The 26,002-nt window shown below is 43.4% G+C and overlaps 2 long non-coding RNA genes across 3 annotated transcripts in view; both read left to right on the top strand.

The window, feature by feature from the left end:
• The window catches only part of LOC141573056 (uncharacterized), a 33,325-nt gene extending 13,297 nt beyond the window's left edge, over positions 1-20,028 (top strand). Inside the window, exons 2-4 of the long non-coding RNA XR_012498623.1 lie at positions 15,573-15,651; positions 19,581-19,685; positions 19,905-20,028. This is a non-coding gene — a long non-coding RNA (uncharacterized LOC141573056). The remainder of the gene's footprint in view (positions 1-15,572; positions 15,652-19,580; positions 19,686-19,904) is intronic.
• Positions 20,029-20,563: 535 nt separating this feature from the next.
• LOC109446218 (uncharacterized) overlaps positions 20,564-26,002 on the top strand; it is a 42,624-nt gene continuing 37,185 nt past the window's right edge. The window contains exons 1-3 of one of the 2 annotated variants that reach the window (XR_012498717.1): positions 20,564-20,832; positions 21,303-21,441; positions 22,995-23,206. This is a non-coding gene — a long non-coding RNA (uncharacterized LOC109446218). The remainder of the gene's footprint in view (positions 20,833-21,302; positions 21,442-22,994; positions 23,207-26,002) is intronic. The other variant, XR_002137168.2, reaches the window with a different exon arrangement.

The raw sequence follows: 26,002 nt of genomic DNA, 5'->3' as shown, positions 1-26,002 counted from the left end.
ATTGTCCCCTGGCTTTGCCAACGGCCTGGCAGGCAGCAGTCCGGAAGGAGACGTGTGCTTGGGAAACCATGCAAGTGCAGCTGGCCCTGCCAAGAGCAGGTGATGAATTCTAAGGAGCAGGAAGTCCAGGGTCCTTAACCTTCTGGGTGACTTAAAATACAAAAGAGGACTCACTGTCTATTACTGATATTCGCCCAGGTTTGAGTGCTATAAAAAGAACTAGAGAGGAACAGAATTAGAAGCGCACCTTTTGGCACTCCTAAAATAAAGTGGAATAAAAAGCTTTCGGGAGTGACAGGAAGAACGCCAGGAAAGATGGCATGGCTCACTGCAATTTAGCCTTGGCAGCGACTGCAGTGGGTGACCTGTCTCATCCCATCCAGTGACTTTAATAACCCTATTCTTTCTCTTCTTTTGTTCATTTCTGTGGTCTACAATTTTATTTTCAATGCCTGGTATTTTATAAGGTCTCTAATCGCTTGGACATTCATTATTTGCAAGGGGGTTGAGTTAGTTACCTCACCTGTAAAATAAAGATGCTGCCTCTTGTACCTCCTCCTTTCCCGCCTCTTCTCACTCTCTGCCGTTCTGTGGGTGGGAAGAGGAAGAATGGCAGTCTTCGCAACTGTTAACGAGACTGGTATAGAAAGCTGTGATATGTCCATCCTTTCTAGAAGGAAATGAAATCAACAGCCCCTCTGTTCCCTAAGCTGAAACACGCCAGAGTACTTGAAGGAGGGGCTCATACTTTCATATCAACTTCAGCTTTAGCCATCCATTCCATCTGTCAGTCAGCGTTTCCGCCACCCACCCATGACCCAGCCAGCCAGTCTCTCAGCCAATCATCCTTTGTTTCATCCCAACCATTCTTCCGTTCATCTATCCAACTTACCCAAGTGCCTCCCTCCGTTTCCTTTCTTTTCTCTTTCTAGGAGCTCTTTATAATTAGGAAGATTCGGCTTTTTTTTTCCTTTTGTCATATGAATTGCAAAAACTTTCTTTTTCTATTTGTGATTTAAAAAAAATTTAGCATACCATGGGTGTTTTTTCCTTTCCACGTAAAATGTTCAGAAAATGTAGTCAAATATCTTAGTCTCATCTTTTATGACTCTGGAGTTTGAGTCATAGTTCGAAAAGTGTGGAAATGGGGATGTTCTTCATTTGACAGCAGACCCTAGGCCTTTAGGGGCGGGTTGGCTGGGGGACCCCATGGCCTGCCCCCAAGCCACAGGTGGGCACTGCCGCTCCTTGGGTTATGAGAGGCTAGTGCCTTTTCCTTGGTAAGCCTCATTTCATGGGAACAGGAACACTGTAGGGATCTCACAGATCCGTTTAGAGAGAACAGAGGGAGCAGAATCAGGAGTGGGCTTATGTGGGGAAACATGATACAGGCCAGCCTCTGCGTGCCCCTGCCTCCCCACCCCACCCCCGTTCCTCCGGGATGTATGCCTTGGGCTGCAGGTTGCCCGCCGTCCAGAGGGGCAGCACTGCTAAATGAGAGGCGCGGGGACGCTGGAGCATGTTTCACGTGTATTTAGACTGCACTGATCCACCACAAACCCGTGATTTGTTTATGAGCCATGTCCCACAGAAACCGAGACACCCCTTGACCACGCTTTGGAAGGAAGGGTGTGCACAGCAGTATTCCATGTGCATCTTTCCCATGGTCCCTGGCTTTGCTACAACATTCTAGAAGCGACCTGGGGCTTTAAGAATCATGCACGAAGAGTCTAAGACTTCAACTAGCTTGCGGGCTAGGCTTAGGGCCTCCCTGTGAGGCAGCTCTCTCAGCCCTGTATCCTGGACGTTGCAAACACCCACCTGGCACTTACAGGGCCAGGCACTGCTCCAAGCACCTTCCACATGTCACGTCACTTACCTTCACAACCCTCCCGTGAGGTAGAAACTGCGGTTCCCCCCTTCTTGCAGGTGGGAAAATGAGGGACAGAGAGTTTAAGAAACTTGCCTGAGACTACCCACCTAGTAAGGCGCAGAGCTGGGATTTGCACCCAGGGCACGCGCTCCAACCTAGTACACAGAGTGGCCTCGAACCCAAACCCAAAGAGAAAATGTGATTTAAGCGGAAGATCGGAAAGACATAGGGGTGGAGGAAACCTGTGCAAGCCACAGAAGATGAAACGGAAGGAGGTGAGGGACGTTGCCCTGTTGCCCGAAGGGCTGCGGGTCCTGTCCCTGCGCTTTCTGCTGTGACACATCAGGCGCAGGAACGGGACCCGGTCCCCGGCTTAGCACCTCAGCGTCCCTTGCTCCAAGACCTCAGGCAAATCACTTTATTTTTATTAATTTATTTTTTATTATGGTGCAATATGCATAAAATGTACCTGTTAGTTTCTATTTTAAAGGGTACGATTCAGCAGCGCGAAGGGTGTTCAGTGTTGTGCAACCATCACCACTGCGCATTTCCATAACTTTTTCATCCTCCGGAACAGTAACTCCATGCCCGTTAAACTCCGCCACTCCGCCCTCCCCCCAGCCCCCTGTCTGTCTTTATGAATTTGACTACCCTACTCACCCCTATGTAGTGGAAATCGTGCCGGATTTGTCCTTTCGTGTCTGGCTTATTTCATTTAGCATACTGTTTTCAAGGTTCATCCATGTTTAGCATGAATCAGAATTTCATTCCTTTTTTTTAAGGTTCAGTAATGTTCCGTTGTGCACACAGCCCACATTTTGTTTATCCAGTCACCTGTTGATGGACATTTGGGTTCTTTCCACCTTTTGGCTGTTGTGAATAGAGCTGCTCTGACATTGAGGCACAGGGATCCGCTTGAGATCCTGCTTTCAGTTTTCAGAGTCTATAGACACCCCCCACCCCATCTTAGTTTGATCAGCTGCCATAACAAAGCACCACAGACTGGGTGTCTTCAAAAACAGAAATTGATTCGCCCGCATTCCTGGAGGCTGGAGGTCCAAGATCTAGGTGTCAGTACAGTTGGTTTCTTCCGAGACCTCACTCTTGGCAAGCAGATGGCCGTCTTCTCCCCGTGTCCCATGTGGTCTTCCCTCAGCGAGTCTGTGTCCTAATCTCTTCTAATGAGGACACTAGTCAGATTGGATTAGGACCCTAATCACCTCATTTTAACTTAATCACCTCTTAAAGACCCTGTTTCCAAATACAGTCACAGTCTGAGGTACTGGGGTTCAGGACTTCAAATATGAATTAGGGGGTGTCACAATTCAGCCCCTAACTCAGCCGGAGGAGTATTTGTCTCCTGTTTCGTAGGAGTAAGGCTTCTGCTCCAAGTTGCAGCCGTCACCTTGACTTTTTCCAAAGATGACCGCTGATGGGTCTATTCAGTTCAGTTTCTCCTATCAATTTTTCTTCTGGGGGAAAATTCTCCAGTCACATGGTTATATATAAAAGAAAGTGTGTGTCTGCTGGGGCCACTGGGCTAAAAGGGCCCACCAGGTTCTAAAGTTGTAAAATTCTGTATTTCAGAAATATTTCCAGACAATGTGAGTTATGAGATGATGTGGAAAGAGGGGAAGGTCAAGAGATAGGATGCTAAAAATGGCGGGCCATCCTCAGTCCAGATTTCTGCTCGCCCTGAAATTGAAGGCCCTCACTCTAATCCGGAATGATGCCATTGCCCCGTGTGAGCGTGTGGTACCTCAGTTCACATGGATGGATGTGGAACACAAGGCACAGCTTTCTTCCTCTCCTGCAAGCATAAATTAAGGTCTGTTTTGCACTCATCTGCTCGCCAGGTCTTGGCAGCCTTCTCTGGACCTTGGGGCTCTTTGAGTACTTACAGTCTTTGTTCAAATAAGCAGCCTCCCGATGGCTGGCCCAGATGTGAGGCCCACATCTGGAAACTATCCCTGGTCTTGGCCCAGGCGTTCAGGCTGAGGAGATGTGTGTGTGTCAGGTACAGCCACACCCTGCCTGGCGATCCCCACACAAGGCCCCATGCAGGGCATAGGTCTTGGGAGCTGGCAGCTGGGTTTAGAGACAGTGTGTTGGGTTAAATCCTAACAGGCCACAGGCCAGCAGTACCACATCTGTGCCCCATCCTACCATCCTTCCTCGGTTTTCTTGGCAAGGCCCCAGGGCCAGGCCTACCACAAGCTCCAGCATAGAACATACCCATCTCCCTGCATCTCGCCAATGCCCCTCTGTGGCTTGGCCCATGGGTGGAAGTGGTTGTCCGAGCCTGGAACTGGGTCTCCCAGCTTGGGATTCATACCTGAGACTTATGGTACAGGTGTAAAGGTGGATTATTTCTACATCACAGCGTGCTTAGATCAGAGGGGGCTCCTATTCTTAAAGAAAACACTGTGCTCTAAGAGCCAAAAAAATACAGCATGACTCATTTCGGACCAGTGGCATCTATCTAAGGGAGGGAATGCTCTGCCATCCCTAAGGAACAGTGAGCACCACAGAGTGGTCAGTGTGCATGAACGAAGGTGGCATTTCTGGTAGAACCAGAGTTTGAGCGAATGCTTGTATCAGGTACTTGTGTCGAGCACATGGCCGCTCAACAGATGTGAGGTCTGACTGATCCTACGAGCCAAGAAGTATCTCACTGATGTGCTTACCTGGCCTGACCTACTTTTCTTTCTTTCTTGAAAACATTTTTAAAATTTCTTGGGTGGACACATTTTTAAATGCAGATGAAACAAAAGAAAAAAATTATTCTTCAAAGATCAATATCACTGCTAACACTTAATACCACTGTTAATACCACTGTTAGCACTTTGGTTTATATACTGGCGAACCTTTTCTCATGTGTATGTGTAAGTACTTTCTAAAATAATGAAACATAATCATTCTTGAGTACCATTCTATAACTTGCTTTTCATTCAAAAGCTCATAATATTTCCATGTCCAAAATACACACCTACGTCAATGACCTTAACCGGAGCAGTATTGCCGTTTAGGAAAGGATTGAAAATCTGTGGGGGCATTTTCAGTTGTCACAGTAATGGGGGGGTGGGAGAGTGTGGGTGGAAGATGGGTGACTGGAATTCAGAAGGCAAGGGACCAGGAAACTAGGTATTCTACAATGTTTATTGTCCAGCTCAATTTTGAATGTCCTGGTGGATATTCACTAAAATGGAAAAAACAAACAAACAAAAAAAAACCCGTTTAGAATTTCAGCTCAAAACCGAACTCAATTTTACATGTAAACAAAGCTTTTTGGCATGGTTTTAGTATACAGTGAATTTTATAACAATGCAACTAATGAGCTTTGTTTTGTTTACACTTTCTACTATGAATTGTCAACTCAACCATTTGGAAAATCTCATCAGCAATGGCCAAGCCACTCACAGCACCCAAGTCCATGTCACAGCCACCTGGACTGATCCATACAGTCGTCTTGGATCCATAGTTACTGTATATATGTGGGAATACACTTATTCAGCCGTCTATTAAGTCCCAACTTCTATAAAAGCAGATTCAAGCATCTGACTTCTTCTTTAGATCTTCAAATGTACTGGTGCCTAAAAATTTGCAAATCGGAGCTCTTACCTGTTGAATCTGTCCACCCCTTCTAAGGCCTGCTCACCACCTCTGGGGCTGGAAACCTCTAAGTTACAGCTTCCAGATTCCTTCCTGCTTGGCTTCCAGTGGGTCTGGCGATGGGAGGTCCTGGGGAGGTTGGAAAAGGTCAGGGAAATGCCATTTCCTGCTGGCTTCTGGGTTGTGTAGTGTGCACAATGTGGTGTGCAATGTGAGTGGTGTGCACAGGGTGACAGCAGGTGTAGTGGCCTCGGCAGGAGCCTGGCCATCAGAGGCTCTGGGTAACACCATTTTCCCTGTTGCTTCTCCAGTTCTAAGGAGTGGTGAGTTCCTACAGTTACTAATCCTGGACAACCTTGCCTTCCTCTGTGTGCCCTTCCAGCACCTTCCCAAACCTTTATAGCCAATTCCCTACATTAACTTACCTTTGTTTAAAACACCCATAGTGGTTTGTTTTCCTGATTGGACATGAATGGATAAAAAGTGCTTAGAATTTTGTTCTATTAGACTTGTTTTTATTATAGTCATGCCATTATATCTTTTTTTTAAAAAAAATAATGCCTTTGGAGGGTCAAAGGTACAAACTTACAGTTAATAGATAAATAAGTCATGAGGATGTAATATACAGCAGGGTGACTATAGTTAATAATACAGTAAGTCCTCACTTAAAGTCCTTGATAGGTTCTTAGAATTATGGTGAAACAACATGTAATGAAACCAATTTTACTATATAATTGCTATAAAAGAAAGCTAAGTTCTTATAGCATCTCATTAGTGTTATAACAAAACAGTGTTGAAGGAAACTACATTATTCAAGGACCTACAGTACTGTATTGCATATTTGAAAGTTGCTAAGGGAGTAGATCTTAAACGTTCTCATCACAAGAAAAAAATTTTGGTAACTATATATTGTCACAGATGTTAACTAGACTTATTGTGGTGATCGTTTATAATATATACAAGTGTTGAATAATGTTGTACACCTGAAACTAATATAATATTATATGTCAATTATGCCTCAATTTAAAAATTTATGCATTTGGGTATTATATTAAATTACATATAAATTTAATTTCAGGATAAAGGAGGGTATTACAAGATACATATTACTATTAAAAGGTGGTGTTGCACCTATTAGAGTTGAAAACAACTCATTTTGTCATCGTGTGTAGTGACCTCCTTCATCTTTTCCACATTCCGCTATTTGACATTGAGAATTATTTCAGACTTTCATGATGACAATGAGTCTTCAATGAATCTCTTCGTACTTAGAGTTTCTAGTACATTTCAAAACCTCTAAGGGTGACCTTTTCTAATAGAATTCAGTTCTGTTGCTGTCTCATCTCCTTCCTAGATGTGAGTTTTCATAAAGAAAGACCAACAAATCTGTACTTGCAGAATCCACTGTGGCAACCCTGAGGGCCATAGCGCTAGTGGCATCTGGGTGCAGGAGGGGCTGCACACGGGGCTGAGGATTAGCCATTCGTGAAGCACATGCCCAAGCACAGTGTCTGCTCCCTGAGCATCCACAACCAGCAGCCCATAGTCACAGAAAAATGTGCTATGGCCAGAGTGTGCAGAAACAGAGGGCAGAGCAAACACAGAAGCCAGACTCCAGCTCTGTTTGATCTTCACCTTGAAGCCAAGGAGGCGTCTGAGTAGGGAGCCACAGCTTTGGTTTCACACCTAGGATTTGGATATATAGGTCTTCAGAAGGAAGCTACCATTTTTGAAAGGGCTTCATACAAGTTTCTACACAGACACATATGTTTTCTAGCTTTCCTAACTATAAATGAAAATACAAAGATTGTCTGTACAAAATATAATAAGGTTCAGATACATGCTGTTTAAAAGAGATGCTTCTGAAACATAATAATACAGGAAGATTAAAAGTCGTGGGTGAAAAAAATAATATACTAAGGAAATACTAACTAAAAGAGACATCAAGTAATAATATTAACATTAGCCTCAATAAACTTTAAGATAAAAAGCATCCAATTTTCCAGAAATATAAATAGTTCTAAATTTGAATGCAACTAATAACAGAACCTCAAACATACATAAAACAAAAATTGAAAACTCTCCAAGAGAAACTGCCAAATTCACTGTCTCCCTGGGAAATTTTAACATACCCTTTTTGATAAATATTTCAGAGTATTGATATCACACAGACCATAATCTTTAATCACAATTAAATTAGAAATAAAAAAGAATTTTAAAAATCCCATGCATTCGGAAACATACATAAAACATTTAAAATTTATTCATGTGTTAAAAGCAAAATCAGAATCAAAATTAGAAAATACTCAGAATGAAATAGTAACTAAAAATTATGTATGAAAATTTGTCAGATGCAGCTAAAGTAGTAGAGAACAATTAATCGCCTTAGATGTTTATATTAGAAAAGAAGGGAATCTAAAACTTAAGCCAAAGAACCAACTTAAGAATTAGAAAATAAATAGCAGCATAAGCCCAAAGGAAGACAAAAGATAAAAAGATAAAAGCAGAAATTAATAAAATAGGAAATATATATTAGTGAAGATCAACAAAGCCAAAGTTTTTTTGGGGGAAGAAAAAACCCCAAAATAAGTATCTAGCAATATTAACTACCACGTTTCCCCAAAAATAAGATCTAACTGGAAAATAAGTCCTAGCATGATTTTTCAGGAGGACACCCTCTGAACATAAGCCCTAATGTGTCTTATGGAGCAAAGCTTAATATAAGACCCAGTCTTACTTTCGGGGAAACACAGTAAGAAAAAAAAAAAAAAGAAAGAAAGAAAGAAAAGAAACACATATAAATAACAATAGGAATTTAAAATAGGACTATTCCTACAGGTGCAGAGGTTAAACAGATAACCAGATGGTATTATAAGCAACCGTGAGTGGTCATGTTGCCAATCAATGACCTTGGATAAGTCCTTCCCTCTTCTATAAAATACTTGATTCAGCTGATCTTAAATATCCCATAAAGTAGCAATTCTCACAAGTTAATAAGGATTTTGTTAAAATGCAGATTCTGACTCAGTAGTTTGGGTGGTGCCTGAGAATCTGCATTTCTAACAAGACTCCCTCTGTGCTGTAGACATGCTGGTCCATATTTGATCCTACCCTCTGGTGTTACTGTCTCTTTAGCCAGATTCTCTACTACCTCCTGCCTTCCTTTTCCCAGCGCTCACTCCCAAACTCTCAGTCCTCACACCACCCAGATAAAGTGAAGCTAAGATTCAACAGAGTCAAAACCTGAAATAACCTCTAAAGCAGCAGGAAAAAAACAAAACAAAAAACACCATAAAACAAGCCCAGTATCCTCTAATTTTACTACAAGTTGCAACTAAAAAGACATCATTCCTAAAAGAGAATACCCACAATTAAGCTCCCTTTTTTCTTGCTTCTTTTTTTGTTTGTTTTGTTTTGTTTTGTTCTGTTTAGATGAGCCAATTTATATTATGGGAAATGGGTGAATTGAAAAATACTATATAGATATGATGCGTGCCAATCATTTACTGTATAATGCATCCATTGACAACAAACACCATGAAAATTTCTAACTCTGTAAGTGGAATTTCTGTTTGTCTTCGCACAATGTTTCAGAGACTTATCTTAATTATCCCAATATCATTCACGGTTGAAGAAAAAGTCAGTTTGATGTGCAATGTGGGACACAAAAGGTCTCCTACATAATGCCTTCTAAAGCATGAACTTGAACTTCACATTCCCTTTGTGTAAGTCAAGGAGAAATTGATTAAGTCATTTTGCTTGAGTACACAAAATTTTCTTTTACTTACAGTTTCTAACAATAATAAGCATTGTCATCTTTAATATTTAAGCTCAAGGCTAGAGGGGGAAATGTATTTATACACACACACACACACACACACACACACACACACACACACGAAAGCCTGACAATTAAATTCGTGAACTTGTTGCAATGATGTTCTAACCTTTTTTGATATCAGAGGGAGTATTCATTATAAATTTGTACCAACTGGACAAACAGTCAACCAAGTTTATTATTTGAAAGTGCGAAAAGGCTGCATGAAAAAGTTAGATGACCTGAACTTTTGCCAATAATTCATGGTTCTTGCATCACGACAATGCACCAGCTCACACGGCACTGTCTGTGAGGGAGTTTTTAGCCAGTAAACAAATAACTCTATTGGAGCAGCCTCCCTACTCACTTGATCTGGCCCCCAATGACTTCTTTCTTTACAAGAAGATAAAGGAAATACTGAAAGGAAGACATTTTAATGACATTCAGGACATCAAGGGTAATATGATGACAGCTCTGATGACCATTCCAGAAAAAGAGTTCCAAAATTGCTTTGAAGGGTGGACTAGGCGCTGGCATTGGTACATAGCTTCCCAAGGGGAGGACTTCGTAGGTGACCATAGTGATATTCAGCAGCGAGGTATGTAGCACTTCTTCTAGGATGAGTTCACGAACTTCATTGTCAGACCTTTGTATATGTACAACCTGGCAAGTATTAAGTCATCTGTTCCCAAATACCTGAAATCAAGCAAAAATATAAATAAATAAATAAATAAATAAATACATACATACATACATACATAAATACATAAATAAATACATAAATAAGTAGAAGGAAAGAAGGAAAGAAGGAAAGAAGGAAAGAAGGAAGGAAGGAAGGAACAAAGGAATGAAGGAACGAAGGAAGGAACGAAGGAAGGAAGAAAGGAAGGAGAGAGAGAGAGAAAGAGAGGGAAAGTTGTTCTGGCTATCCCAGAAAATGGGTAAGCTCTTTACAAAAGTGTGACATAGTCACTGGTGTGATTGCCTCCCTGGGTGTCCCTGTTCTTATTGCTGCTGGCACTGTCCACAGTGTCCTCACTCCAGACCGGGCCAGGGCTGAGTGAGCCGAAGGAGACCTTTGGTAGAGGTCAGGACTATCAGTGGAGTGTTACAAGCCCCAGGCCTGTGGGGGTATCCAGTTAGTCATGCCGTCTTCAGCTCCTTTCTAATTAGCTGCACCTCAACATAAAATTGACCTGAGAAAACCAGTAAAATTTACCTAAGCCATCAAAAAACAAATGAACAACAACAACAAACTTGATCTGGAACCAAGTAGACCATTGACAAATTCCAAAATGCAAGCACCCAAGGTAAGCAAGTTGTACCTGATCCTAAGACACCAAGTACTAGATAATGTCAATGAAAGACCCAGGGCCTAGACCAGACGGTCCCTAGCCACCGAGAGCACAGTTTTGTGGAGGCCTACTCCTTGGTCATGGAACCCTAGCAGAGACCCTGGTGACAAAGGCCTGGTTAGATGCAGGGTAAGTGGGAAAGAGCTTCCCATGGAAACAGGGAAACAGACAAATCATTTCTCAAGACTGTGTTTTCCAAAACCTATCAGAGGTTTCAGACTTTTCCTTTATCAAGGAAATCTAATCTAATATCAGGGACTTTTTCCATATCTGGTTTAAGAATTGTGGTCCAGAAACATGGACATGTGAAAAGGTATTCCTTCAGAGAGACCTGGCTGGCCATGAGGTGGGATTGCGCCCACCTTTTTACAGGTGAGCCCCTTGCGGCCGTTAGGTGACAGACCAAGGCCACAGGTTGGATCAGCAGCAACTCCATTCATTCTGGGTCTTTCAAACACCAAAGCACATGAGCTTTCTGCACCACTCTGCTGCCCATCTTGCAATGAAGTAACAGTAACTCAGAGATGGATTTGTCCCTTACAAGTGCGAGTAAGCGCTGAATCAGTCACAGGATCATACTTTCCACGATGACATCTAGGGAGCAAGACTGTGCTTCCCCAGAGGTGTGTCTTTGTGTGTTAAACAATCTAGTCACTGAGGCCTTTTAGACATAATCATTTGTTACTCTTCCCAAGGCCCGTGAGAGGGGAGAATCTGTCTCTCTTTTTCACAGCTCAATCCTGTGACCAGACAATTCCCGGCACACAGTATGTGCCCAACAAATATCTGTGATGGGTTGCGTAGGGTACCTGTTGGAAGAATTCATTAATGAGTGAATAAACAAGAGCTCAGAGAAGGATCAGAAGGTCAACTGTGAGATCGTGCAGCTTAGGACATCAGCCTAGCTCCTGAACTGCCCATTTTGGGAGAGAAGGAGCAGCCCAGCTGATATGGTCAGTCCTTGGGTGAGAAATTGTTCACTAACGCATTCAATTAGAAAACAGAATTATGAAACTACATATCAGAGCCAACTGTTTAGTACTTTCAGCTCTTTTGAGAAGACTTCCCTGAGTAACATTGGTCAGTCCCTCACTTTCTCAGCCTATTAACTTATTTATTCACAAAACATTTGTTGAGCATTTTCTCGGGCCCAGGCACTGTGGTTTCAAAGCAGAGCTAAACGAAAGCACTGGACACAAAGTGTGCATAGTGGTGCACAGACAATAAAGAAGTGATGTGATAGACTTCTGGTAAAGGTGGCACAATGAGTACGTGTGAAACCGCTCCCTTCTAATGCACATGTATTTTCAAGATCAAGGTGTCAGCAGGGTTGGTTCCTTCTGAGGAGCCATCAGCAAATCCCACCACTGAACACAAAGCTTGCAATCAGCTTCTTTAGGGCCTTTAACACTGGACAGCCACGGATCCTCAGACACAGGAGAACCCCTAACATGGAGAAGCCCCCAGTAAAGAACTGCAAAAAGACACTGGAGGAAATGAAACTAATCAGGGAAGAGAGAAAATGTCAAAATAACCCCAAATACTATCCTTAGAAGCAAGAAAACTTCACAGCTTTAAAATAAAGTGCTATAAAGTGGTAACAACGAGGGATTAAGAATAAGCTCTTGGAAGTTTAAAACCTGTACAACAGCCAAAGTAAAAATATTCAACATGGAGGTTATTAAGTAAAGTTGAATAAATTAATACAAATGATACAAAGATGGAAAAGATGAGAGAGAAGAGACCTGGAAGGTTATTCCTGAAGGTCCACCCTCTGACTAATAAAGAGTTTCAGAATGAGAGAACAGAGAAAATGGACAGAAAAACATCAATGGGCCTTTTCTAGAACTGGATTGAAACAGGTGACCACGTAAGCAGCACAACAGGAACTGATCCACAGCAAGGCCCGTTGCTGTGGACAACAGAGATAAAGGAATGGCCCTGAAAGCTTTCTAAGGAGAGAAAAAAAAAGCTTGGCATGAGGCTTCTAAACATTGATGCAGAAGATAGGGGAGCAATTCTTCTAAATCCTGTGACAAGTGAATTCAACCTAGAACTTGGCTGTCTGCTAAACTCACTCAGATGTGAGGCAAAGTAGATTTCAGACACGCTAGGACTCAGCAGCTCTTGCTTCCGTTCATTCTATCAGAAAAAGAAATGAGTGTAGTTTATGCTCTGGGAAGATGAAGGAGTGACCCACGGAGAAGGAAGAACTGGGTCCTGGAAAGAGTGGATGAACCCCAGGAAGAGGGTGAAGAGACATTTCAGAAAGACAGAAGAGCAGCAGGCTGACCTGGAGCAGGAGGGTTCCGGAAGAGAAGGCTCTGGAATAAAGGGGGACTCCCTAGAATATCTGAGATGGCAGGTCATTAGGGCAAGATTAAAGGTAGACCGATGGCAGAACTGATGGAGTGTTTGAAACAAAATAAGTCATATTCACATAGTCATGCTAGCATGATTTAATTTAAAATAGCGATCCATCATAACAGAAAATAGATACCATCTAAAACAGATACATCAAGAACTAGCCATATAAGCATAGTACACAATAATGAGAAGGCAATTGCTGGGAGCAACAGCTCAAAGAGTTCAAAGTGGTTGCCTCCAGGTATTAGAACTAGAGTGTGGGGGAGGGGCGAAAAGGGGTTCAGGGCTGCTGTGATTTAGGCATTATTTCATTTTTAACTCTATGTATATACAACTTTGATAAAAATTAAAACTAAAGGGAAACAACTACAATGCGGTAAGTGCTGCAGGAACGGGAGTGGAGAAGAAGATGCTGAGTCGGGTGGCGTGATGGAAGGGAGACCTTTCTAGAAGAGGTTGGTCCCATTTATGTGAGGCCAGAATTGAACCTGCCTGTTTCATTTGCTCACTCATCTGCCACACTCCAGACATTGTTCTAAGTTCTGGTGCTGTGGCAATGAATAGGAGCCTTGGAGAACGTATGCTATTTTCCAAGCTGCTGGTGAACAACTTACGCTCATGTGTTCTCTTATGTCCCCTCATTGTACTTTAAATAATGCTGTACTGACATGGCCAATAAATCCTGGTTAAACCAGACAATGAATGAATGAATGAATGAATGAATGAATGATGTAATCTGTGAATGAAGCATCCACAGCCATGTAAATAGGCAAGTAGCCATGAGAGTACAGAACATATTCTGGATTTAAGGTGTAAAGTCATTTCTCTTCTAATCAAATGGCAACAAGTTTAGAGAAAAATTAGAAATCCAGCATCCCAGACAGAAATGTCCTGAATCTCCTCTTAAATCAGTAGCTGTGTAGCCTTGGTTGTCACTTCATTTCTCAATATTACAAAAGTCTCATCCATAAAATGGGAATAATGGGAATACCTCCTAGCATTGTTATAGGAACCGAGATAGTGCTTTGTAAACCATGGAGCCCTGTAAACGTCTTAATTACTTTACCCTTGGGATATGACTAGACTTTGCTTGTTACTTTGAGATTGTTGGGAGCTTAGAACCTTGAAATTCATGGAATCCACCTTCTCACTTGATAGAAGAGGAAGCTGAGGCCCAGAGTGGGGCAGTGGGTTACCCGAGATCACACAGCCAGGCTATGCCATGGTGAGTCTGGCACCCGTGTTTGCTGAGTTCAGTTCCTTCCTATAAGACAGCCAAGTTTGTCCCTTGTGGGTTCAGAGATTGTAATTCAGAACCTTTGGGAAGTCTGTAATTAAAAAGTGAAATTCTGTCATTTAAAAGTGAAAAACAGAACTAATCAAGCATGATAGAATTCAGGATTTAACTCTGGAGCCCAATAGTATGATATCGTCTGTCTTATTTTAAGTGATGTGTCCATCCCTTATTCCTTACGAGCAGAGCTGACGCCCAAACTGCTTTATGAATTCACATAGTACGGTCTGCCTGCTGCAATGGTTTCAGGAGACTATGCGTGGACGTGTGTATAATAGAGTGTGTGTTCTGGAAGGGCTCAGGAAGAAGCTACAGGAGAGGAATTACATCTTATAAAGGCTCTGGAAATCTCATTGAGAGCCATGAGTAAATTTATATTTTAGAAAAAAATAAAGCTGTTATTCGTTGAGTGCTTCTTTTGTGCCAGGCATTGTGTTAAAAATCTGATGCAATTAGCTCACTCAGTAATTTAAGCCAGGAGGGTTCACAGTAGTTGAACAACCATTTTTAAAATGAGGAGGCTAAGGCTCTGAGAGGTTAAGGGACTTTCTCAAGCCAGAAAGCAAGTAAGTCAGAAAGGTGAGAATTAAAGCAGGATGATGTCATTGTAAGGTCTGAGTGTTTAGTCCTTACACGTGGCATCGAAGAGAGATGGTTGCTCACCGCACATGATACAGACCTTGATAATGTAGCTGGAAGAAAACTAAGGGTGTCAGGATAGTAGAGCTTCAAAATACACTAAGGGCTGACAAATTATAGGGCAGACATGACTTTACTTAAAAAGATGTTGGTTATACTTGACCTCTAAGTTGAAATTAGATAGCATCTTCCATCTTTAAGAGGAAATCCTCTGTCAAAAAGGAAAATCTGTATTAAAGTCTTGGGATACCAATGGACAAGGGCCTGAGAAGTCTTCCTTTCTCCATGGAAAACCTGACCGTGGAAGCTGCTGTTACAAGGACAGGGAAGGGAATAATGTGCAGAATATCCGAAGATTTAGGGTCCCTTCGGGATTGGTAACGGTGACTACAATCTCCACTGGCTTCCTCCAAAACCACTGGACAGAAACACACTAAGTGTGTGCCTGCTGAGCTTTGGAGACTTCTAGATGCGCTTACCAGAGGCCCACCCCGCCCCAGTGTCTATATCTTATTTTATATATTTATATTATAATTGTATATATTATACAACATGTAACATATGCTCTATGTAGCTCCTACATGCTACTCTCTTATTCTGTATTTATTTACATAGATATATAGGAGGCACTTAGGAACCACAGCAATCTGGTTGTAGAGGGTCCAGTTGGGATCGAGAGAGACCATACATCCAGGTAAGCTATTCTTGATATTTGGAACCAAAGCCAAACATCAGAGGCCCATCCTGGGTGACTTTACCAGTGCGAGGTGTGGTCTGCAATTCAGGGATGCTTTGGCTCTGAGTTCCTTATAGCGGATTAGATGGAAAGAACTTTCCATGACCTCTCTTTCCTACGTGTCTTCTTGGACCTGCCTAAACTGGTAAGATTTGCACCTGTTCAGGCTGGAGGTGATAGCCAACCTTGTGCTGTTCCTGTCTCCAACTGAGTCTGCGGACCTCTGAGGTCCGAGATGTGACGGGGGCCAGAAGTTCTTTCCAATGGGGATGTTTCAAATCTCCTATTTTCCTTTTGTTGCTGACTTTTAAGAATGTCTTAATGGATGTGAATTCAGAGTCACTTGATAAACACTTTACATACGCTCCGTGAGTGAGGTGCCTGCATTCATATTTATAATCTTTTTGTCACCGAGGAGCATATAACTGTCCTAGGCTGTTGAGATAAGGACAATGGGATCTGGGCAAGGAGGGGTCTCACCACCAGTGACATCACCTGTGCTGACTGTCCTCAAGGGCTTCACAGTAGCTGAACAGAAAAGGAGAGGCAATCAGTGAGTCATTCCATGGACCCCAGGAAGATGGGCATGTGGAAATGAAAGGAAAACAATGGAACAAAACCACTGCCACAGCAACCAGTGCTATACTCCCTAAAGTAGCAATTCAGCGTTAGCAAATAATATCAACGGTTGTGTGAAGTAAAATTTTAATTGTGTTGGTTTGGGGGTTTAGTTTTGATTTGTCAGTTTGTTTTTATAAATCAATGTATAAGGGCCATGAGTGTGTAAAGGGTTAAATATCAAGTTTTGTATTTGTAAGTAACATTACTATAGGAATAATGTAAGCCAACAATGGGAACCCACACGATATGTTCCCTTTAAAAGGGGTTCCAGTGTTGTTCAAACTTAAAAACACCAAGGTGGCAGGAAAGGGAGGGTGTAGTCAGTCCCTTGTGGTCCCAAGGTGGCCCCAGGGTGGCCCCAGGAGGCTGATTGCCTGTTAACAGAAGCACAGGGAAAGGAGAGAGAAAAACTGTCCTGTCTGATATCAAGAAACCTGAGTCTCCTGGAACAGTGGATTTCAAAATTTCCTCGTGCAGTTTATATAATAATGAAAACAAAAGAAAGCTAGATGTACCTTGTTGCACATTTTTTTTAGTTGACATTTAGATTTTTCATCATAAGTCACAACAGTCACAAAAGATGTACTTTCCAGTGGGCTGTAAATACTGGCATTTGGAAAACAAACTGTTACAGAATTCTTTTAAATATATATAACGAAATCTAAATACCATAAGAGTTGAAAACCTCCATTATTCATTTGAAAAGGATGTGAACCATTCTTGTTTAAATCTTGGAACACCTGTATCATGTCTTTTTCTGCTTGAAACCCGTATGTCCACTCTATTTCTCCCACGGATTTTAGCCCAGTGTTATAGCTGTGTGCTTCAAAGGAGTCAGTGCTCACTCACTCTGTCATGCCTCCCTGCCTCAAATTTATGCATATAAATTGAAATTTTAAACTGTTTTATATTTTCAGTGACCATAAGGCACTAGGCATTCATTTTTATCTGGATTGAGTTATTGCTACAATTATTGTTAGTTCACAACTGTTCAAAACAACGTAAATATATTTCAAATGTTGGTATGTAATTATTACATGTAAAAATGCAATGTTATTGGAAATGTCTCTCTTAAAGAGATGGATTCATCCATAGGTGAACATTTTGCTTATTAGAGTAACACTGGGTTCAGCTTTAATTCTCTTCCAAGTTTTCATTTTTATATATGTAAGTTCTACAAGTCTCTGTTCCCGTACATAAATAGCAGGCATTTGTTACAGCAATGGCACTCAGATCTTCAAAAATTATTTTTATTAAACTATCAGCTGACAACTCAATTAGATCCTCCTTCAATTATATTAAAAGCCAAAAAAAAAAAAAAAAAAAGGAAACCATCTGATTTACAAAAAGACTTGTTATTTGTTATTCAGTCATTGGCGTCATTTAGTTTCTCAGTTTGGGGAAACTATAAGCAAACAGGCTCTGCTAAGACTTACTAAATGATGATTAATTAAACCTATTATCTATCACTTAGACATTTTATTTCACCCAATATTGCAAGAAAAGTTTAGGAAAATCTAAGTACTGTTCATTTCAATATGCCTTTATCAATCGAATATTTTTGATAAGATGGTTTTACCTTATCAAGGGCTTTAAATCTATTTTATTCAAGATGTCTGAGGAACTATTTAGCTCATCTAATTTATGGAAAATGGCTGTCATATACATGAATTGACAAAGTCAATCCTCATTGTCCAATCAATCAACCAAATTAGACTTAGGCTTTCCGTTAGAAAGAATCTGCCTCCTTTTCTCAGTTCAGATGAATGTGTTCAGATGTGTCTCCAGGGTAACAGCTCACTTCACAGAGAGCAACGGAGAGCATAGAGCCCCGCCCCCACTGCCAGGTTCCCTCCAGCCTGCTTCCTGGCTGAGGCCAGAGCTCTGTCAGTAGTTAGGAGATAAAAGAGAGAGATGTTTAAAACAGTGCCAACACCTACCTTGGATAACAACCCCAGCCCTGAAGCTGCGCTTCCCCTTAACAGAAATATGTGGAGACAGTAGTGTATGATGCCTGATTAAATATGAAACTGTCCGATTGCCCTTGGCTTGGCACTCTAGTTTTTACAATCTGGAGCACCCATGAGAAGCCTGCTTTCTTTCTGTAAGGAGGGAGAGGGGAGCCACTGGAAAGGAGGGCTAGGAGGGGAGACCAGACCCATGCCAGGCAGCTTCCCCAGGAAGCTGGGGACTGGAAATGTATTACCCCAGCTATGTCTACTGCTGTGGAGACAAAGGCTTCCAGGTGTGGTAGGACGAGTTGAGTGACAGAAATACATCCCCAGATCCCCAACTTTCTTGGGAGTCTTCCCGGGACTGACCTGCCTGACAGAGTTCCTAGCAGCACGCAGGAGGTTAGACAGTGGCCTTTGTGTCAGCCTAGGGAGGAGGCCCAGAGGCTCCTGACACTCCCCCGCCCCCAATCCTGCTTGCTTTCCAACCCATGCCCAGGCTGGGAACAGTCAGGGCCAAGGTGCCTTTGCAGATGTGACTTAGAATACATCGAGGGCTGCAGGTTAGAGGCCAAATGGTTTAAAATATGATTCCAGAAGACGATGAGTCCACTGTAAATATTGTTCAGCCTAAAAGTAGTTCAAAATCATTCCTGGTCAAGGTTCTAATCCAAACTGTGGAGAAAGCCTTTTTGCAAGATTCACACATCAATAGTTTTGTAACTAGGCACGAAAACCCGGCAATCAAGGAAAGTTAGCCCCAATAAAGTAACACTGGGAAGCCTTCACTCACCCCACCTCCCTGAGTCTTTAAGAACAGAAACAAGGGAGCAAATGACCCACCACACACACCTCTCCTAGAGCAAAGGGTAGAGCACGTCTCCCAGAAGGACCTGGCTTGAGCTTTATCTGGGAAGAAGTAAGAAGGCCTGGGAATTTCTCTAGGCGACAGTGACAACCTGAGCGGTTGTCTCGAAGTCGCTTGGAGGATGGGAGTGTGGGAAGGCCTGGGGAATCTGTAGGAGGCAAAAGACAAGAATGTGCTTGTCAAGCTTCTGAAATAGGTGGGAATTACAGCTCCATCCCTCCCCCACGAAACACCCGGCATATACCTACTTCTCTGCATATTAAGAGGACTATTTATAGTTTTCTACGAATGTTAGGAAGGCAATTCTGGAAAGTGCTACTATTGTTAGATATTAGAAAAATATCAGGCTTGCAATCACCGTTTGCAAAGATCTAAAAGCAATTCAGGCTTCCACAGATCTTTGTTCACTCCCAGTCGGAAAGTTCTGGTTTATTTTTCCAATGCAGCAACAGCACCAAATTCCAGCTAACATCTCTGCTGACACCGAAGAATGATGTCACCAGGCATGTCCAGCCTGCTGAAGTCATGTTGCTGCTGGTCCCACACGCGCGGTGAGCCGGGGGAATAAAACCCCAGTGGCTTCTGGGATTATCTGGTGAATCCCTGAGGGTATAAGTGTGGGCTTGTATGAGGGGCTGCACACCCCCCAGAAAGAACCCAGCTGAAGGGGCTTGATCTTCACACAACGCCTTGATGCTGAAGACCTTCTGAGGGGTGTCGGCAACTTTCTGCCTCTTAATAAAAAATCTGTTCCTCTTAAATACTGGCAGCATTTCCATCGTGGGAGATTGTCCGCTTGGGCTTCAAAGCATATCTGTGTGGTTGTTACAGCCTGCGAACCTGGGACAGCAATGATATTAAAGACATTGGCACTTGGGAAAAACCACCAAGGTTTGGCTTTTTCCTTGCTTCACTGGCTTTTGGACAAACTGGCTGTAGCATCTTCCCACATCTCCAAAGAGTTGGTGGGAATGCAGGAGGAAAGTCAGGCGAGAGGTCTGAGCTGGGCCCCAGGGGGACGGCACTCTCTTTACCACTCAGTGGCTCTTTGCAGGTGCCTGGACCTGGAGACCCAGGGTTCAGGGGGCTCCCGGCAGGCCCTCTCCTGCCTGTACCTCCATCTCATCGGGAAAATTTTCTGGGACATGAATGATAAGCCTAGAATTACTTCAAACTATAATATTGTATTGAAATCTGGGTTTGTTTGTTTGTTTTTTAAGTGATTAACAATGTGATTATAAATTATGTTTGGTTCTTCCTAAGTTAAAATATATATGTGTATGTCAGTTAGAAAAGATGAAATTAAATGCAAAACTAAAATAGTAGAGCCGTGAGCAGAGAAAAAGGCACAGGAGAAAGGTAAGTTTGTCTAAATCCTATGGCCTTAATAATGAAATAGAAAAATGTAGGTGTGAAAGAAGGATTACAGAGCTTTCAGGAGATGGGTCATCAGAGTGGCAGTTAAGCCACTGGCTGCCAGTGCAGAGGAGGCACCACTGCAGCGGAAGGAAACCAGAAACTAGACACTCGAGAATGAAGCCTGGGGCTTGCTTATAATGCAGGCTACCCAAGCATGTGATTTAATTTCATCTTGAACCACCCCAACCCTTTCTTGACTATTAGGTTCCACCAACTGGCACTGTCTGTGGAATTCCTGTCTTCATCCATGAAAGAGGAAGAGAAGGACAAAGGCCAAAAGTAATTACATTTTAAATAATCTTAAGCCACCAATTCTTAAATGGGTCTTCTTAATTTCAATGTACCATTTTATAAATACTTGACAATTATCCTCCCCCAAATTCTGCTTCTTGTAGCAGTGGAAGGTTAAGCGACCAATTGTTTATTATTATTTTTGCACATCAGAAATATGGTTTAAGACAGCTAAAGTAGGGCCACATCCTAAATCAAACAAAAATGCAAGTCAAATGTCTTAGAGACACAGTGTTTGATGTTCCCAACTTCTATAACAAACATGAGTGATAGGGTCCTAGGTTCGCCTTCCCTCAAACTGCCAAATAAAGGCCGGAGGATGGCAGGAGCAAATCCTGCTGACCCAATGCCCAGACAGGTGGCATACTTCACGTGGTGTCTCCTCACCATTCCTGGGAATGGATAACGCCTCCTCGTGCCAGAAACACAAGACCTGACTTTCTACCTTCCAAACCTAGAGACTTTTGGACACGAAAACAGAAAATGACAAGAGCAGACGGAAAATGGGGAGGCTTCCTGACTGCAGCATTACAAAGGAGTCTCCCAACGAGAAGATGATTCCCCAGGAAACAGTCACCCCAAGGTTCCCACTTAACAGTGAGTTATTGCTTTAGTGTATTAAACTGTACCCCAGGGATCTAAAGGAATTATGGAAAACTGCCTGATTTACTTTTACAAAGTGATTTACACACAAGGGTGTCATCTGTCTCAATAAATCTGAAGTCTGCACAACAAGCCACTCCTGAGGTAAAACAAAAGCAAGGCAATTTCAATTATACAGTTATTCACCACCACTCCATTCAGCTTCCCTCACAGCCAATGCCAAAGAGGATAAACACAGGCCTTTTTAATTCATTCTGTCACGTGAAGACCTTTTTCTCACGTAGTGTAAGAAAAACCAGGGGAAATGCAATTAAAGAAAAATCCCTCGCTCGCTTTCTCTCTCTCTTTCCCTGAGCACAATCCGGAGAAGCTTTGAGACCTGTGTGTTCTCAGACACTGCCAGGGGGATTTCCAAAGGACCGGAAGCTTTCATGCCCATAAATGATGAAACCAAGCATGTCTGACTTTCCACGACCCCTCAGCATTCCACCTTTCCCAGCCTGTCCTTTGGTTCTGCAATTTGATTCCTAATTGAAAGGTGAATCTCAAGTTCAACGAGTAGGACGGTTTATTACCTCGAAAATGGAAATGATAGCTGAAAACAGGCTTTAAATAAGCTCCGTGTTCTGTGGCTCTTGCAGTGAGTCCAACTTCACCAAACTCTTTTCAAATATAATATTTATTGAGGGCATTTCCCAAAAGAGCATTTGCTAAAGTTGCTGCTGCCAGAAGCTGAAAATATAGTCACTTAAAAGCAGTTCTATTTATACAACCTGACAATATTTATGTAACTATTATTGATTGAATGTTCAGCCCATATTCATATCAGCAGTACATCTCACCAAAATAAGAAGGGGTGAGAAGAAGCTGTATGGACTGAAATATCTATCAGCGTGACGGAACCAGGTCTGCGTTTAGAAAGAGACGTTGGAAGGCTGGAAATGGCTGCCCAAACAGATAACATCTCCTCTCTATAGTCAATCATAATAAACTCTGATCAAATTCAAAATCATAAGACACACACACTCAGACTTGTTCAGACAAATTACTTCTCTTCCTGTAAACCATTTTTTTAAGTCTGAAATTTCAGGAAGGAAGGTATTCTAGTCATTTCAAAATACATTTTTTTAAAAAATGTCCTTTCCTCCCCACCCTGAAATTCTTCTTAATACAAAGATGAAAAAACACCCAGAAAGACCCAGATGGTGAAGTAGGAGACCCCTGCCTCTGTCCCCCCATTAAGATCGACAATTAGACAGTTATCCACAGACCACAGCTCTGGGAGAGCTCTGGAATCCACTTAAGAAACTTCAGCAACACAATGCAGCAAAACACCTGAGAAGAACCACGGAGAATGGGAAGTCTCCTCACGGCTTCTCTGGGCCTGCCTCTTCCATTCCCCTGGCCAGCACTGCTCTGCTCTGGGAGGGAGCTCCCCACTCTACAGGGTTCCCCTCACCAGGAAAGGGACAGCAGGGTGATGGGCCAGCTTCCCCGACCCTTCAGGGCAGCGCATAAAGGTTCTGCTTTGTTTTCACTCCACCCAGAAACCAGCAAAGCTGAGACACACACAGATGACGAAGATCAAGGAAGGGCAGGGGCTGCCAGTAGCAGCCACGAAGCAGCACCTGCGGTGGTTCCCAGGGACCTGCTCTGCAGTGTTTGAGTCCCCCAGCAGCTTTTACCCCTGAAGAAACTGACCGGTGGCCAGCACAGCCGTGGAAGACCTCTGCAGATGTCACCAGTTTTCGTGCCACAGGTATTCGCATTTCCAGATGCCAGACCCCTGAATCCCTCCCTGTCCGCTTCCCACCCTGCCCCTACCTGAGCCGCCTCCATGACTGCATGAGTGCAAGACGCCAGGCTAGACCCCAACAGCTGACCCCACCCCAGTGCACACGCCTGGGGCGAGCCCCTCCTGCTGTGCACCTGCACCCCAGTGTTCTGACCCTGTCGCCGGCCTCCACTGCCCTGCACTAACCCACGGGGAGACCCTGGAGCCAAAGGAGGGCATACGGACAGCCAGAGTCCCCGAAACTGCTTGGGGGCCCAGGTCTGTCCCTGTCTCCTGTCCCGGGCCCTCACCACTGAGCTCGCCAGCACCTAGCCCCTCTAGCTGTGCACCTGCGTGCCCCTGGCCCAACCCCCATGGCAAAATCCTACAGCCACAGGCATACGTGCCAATGGCCAGGGTCCCTGCAGCTGCTGTGGGCCCAGCTCAGGCCCTGCCTCCTATCACTGGTCTGCACTGCAGGACTTACTTGCAACTAACCCCTTCGGCTGCGTCCTTGCACCCTGCTGGTCTGACTGCCATCACCAGCCTGCACCTCTGTGCACCTCTATGGCAGCCACATGCGTGCACATTGATAGCCAGGCCCCTCACAACTGCCAGGGCACCCACAGGGGGCCCTGGGCCTTGCTGCTGGCCCTGCCCCTGCCACCATGTGTGTGTCTGCAACCAGCCCCTGCAGCTGGCCCCGTAGCCAGGTGTGTGCACACCACCAACTCTGGCCACCACAGCGGCTGCCCTGTCTCTTGCCACTGGACCTGTAGGTGCTGCTGAGGTCCCCCAACAGCCCGTGCAGCCACTGTGAACCCCCTGCCAGGCCAGCCTTTCCTGCTGGGTTTGAGGGCGCTGGAGTTAGCAGGGTGCCTAGCATATACCGTGTTTCCCCCAAAATACGACCTAGCCAGACAGTCAGCTCTAATGCATCTTTTGGAGCAAAAATTAATATAAGACCCAGTCTTATTTTACTATAATGTAAGACCAGATCTATAATATAACATAACATAACATAACATAACATAACATAACATAACATAACATAATATAACATAACACCGGGTCTTATATAATATAAGCCCAGATCTTGTATTAATTTTGCTCCAAAAGATGATTAGAGCTCATTGTCCAGCTAGGTCTTATTTTTGGGGAAACACAGTAGTATATGCTTCATAGGCAGGTATCTGACACAGGTCATACCAACTTGCCCAGGGGAATGGCTCCAGGGCCATAAACCAGCCCTAGTGGCACTATCAAGAAGAGCACCCAACGTGGAATTTACTGTCCCCAGGTCTCCCTCAAGGCCCTCATCTCATGTGCTTCGCTGACAGTCTAGCTCACCAGGTAAATGGCTTAGCAGCAGCAGCTGTATTGTAGCCGGGCTCTCCAATGAACAGGATGAAGCACAAAATCAGAGTTTTCTGCAGCTCAAGCAGACAGGAATGATCTCGGGGGCACAGAAGAGCAATTTCCAGCCCCAGAAAATCACACCATGGACAAGGGTCGAGTTGGGGTAATGGAGGAATCACAGCAAATCCATCTCAAGCCCAGGTGTAGTGCCAGCTGATCAGCCATGGGCTGGGCAATCCAGAAATAAAAAACCCAGCACGACCCACAGCCTGCTCCGGGACCGGAAGCTGCCTGTTCCTCAGCTGGCAGGAGTGATGTCTGTTGGTGTGATTTCAAAAACATGAGCAGCCCAGGTGAGGTGACCAGTGACCATCCCGGAAAAAGAACAGAGGCCACGTTTCAACCCCAATGCTTGCTGGCCTTAGCAATCTGTCTCCGTTTAGAATTTGGCTTAAAAACTCACATCTTGGGATGCTTGCAATTTTTTGTTTGCAAGGTGTTGTTTGGTTTGGTTTTGGTCTTGACAGAAGCAATTCCAGATTGTATAAACGGTAACCAATACTAGTTCCCAGGCTTTTTAAACATCCCATGCACAGCAGTGGAGAAGGCTTGTCACGTAGGGTGGAATTAAAAAAGAAAATCTCAAAAGCTCTTGTTCATGAAGACTGTTTTGAACGATACCCTGGGCATCTATCGCACATAGAGGTGATTAGAAAATATGGATTTGTTCACTGTGGGGTTTGTTAAGTGACTACAGAGTGATCAAATGTAGCATCGGGATGGCCTCTCGTTACCCACTTTCTGATATGATACGATAAGTACGCCTGTCAGTTGTACAGCATTCTGGCCCAGAGTGGTTAACTGATTAGCAGGGAATAATCAGATAATCTTGGATATGGGAGAGCTGACAATTGGTGTGGACTTCAAAAAGAAATTGCAGCAATGTGAAGCAGACACAAAGATGGCAAAACAAAAAGGCAGGGGGACTATTCTGAGTCAAATACTTTTCAGACTAAAAGAGACATGAAAGCCAAAGGCAATGTCTGATGAAACCATTTTAAAGCTATACATGACATTTTGAAGACTCTTGTGGAATTTAAATAAGGGCTGTCCATTAGATATTATTAATGCTCGTTTTCTTTGGTGTGACGATAGTGGGGTTGAGTCAGAGGGTGTCCTTTGTGGTGGTTGCTTGTCCAAGCGTTTAGGGTACGTGTCATGATGTCTGAAACCTACTTTCAAATGGCTCAGCAGAGGCATCATACATAGAATACAAAGAATATGCGGTCCAGAGATGAGGAAAGCAGGCTGTAGTTTTCTTACAGGATAGAGTATATTCTAAGAACTCACCTGGGCTGGGTTCTCACCTTTGTTCCTGGCAGTGGAGATAAAGAATGCCTGATGGTTTGACTCAGGCCTGGG

The sequence above is a fragment of the Rhinolophus sinicus genome, linkage group LG09 (assembly GCF_036562045.2).
Source record: "Rhinolophus sinicus isolate RSC01 linkage group LG09, ASM3656204v1, whole genome shotgun sequence".
Lineage (NCBI taxonomy): Eukaryota > Metazoa > Chordata > Mammalia > Chiroptera > Rhinolophidae > Rhinolophus > Rhinolophus sinicus.
Note: the sequence above shows the minus strand (reverse complement) of the source record. Positions and strands in the feature narration are given on the sequence as shown.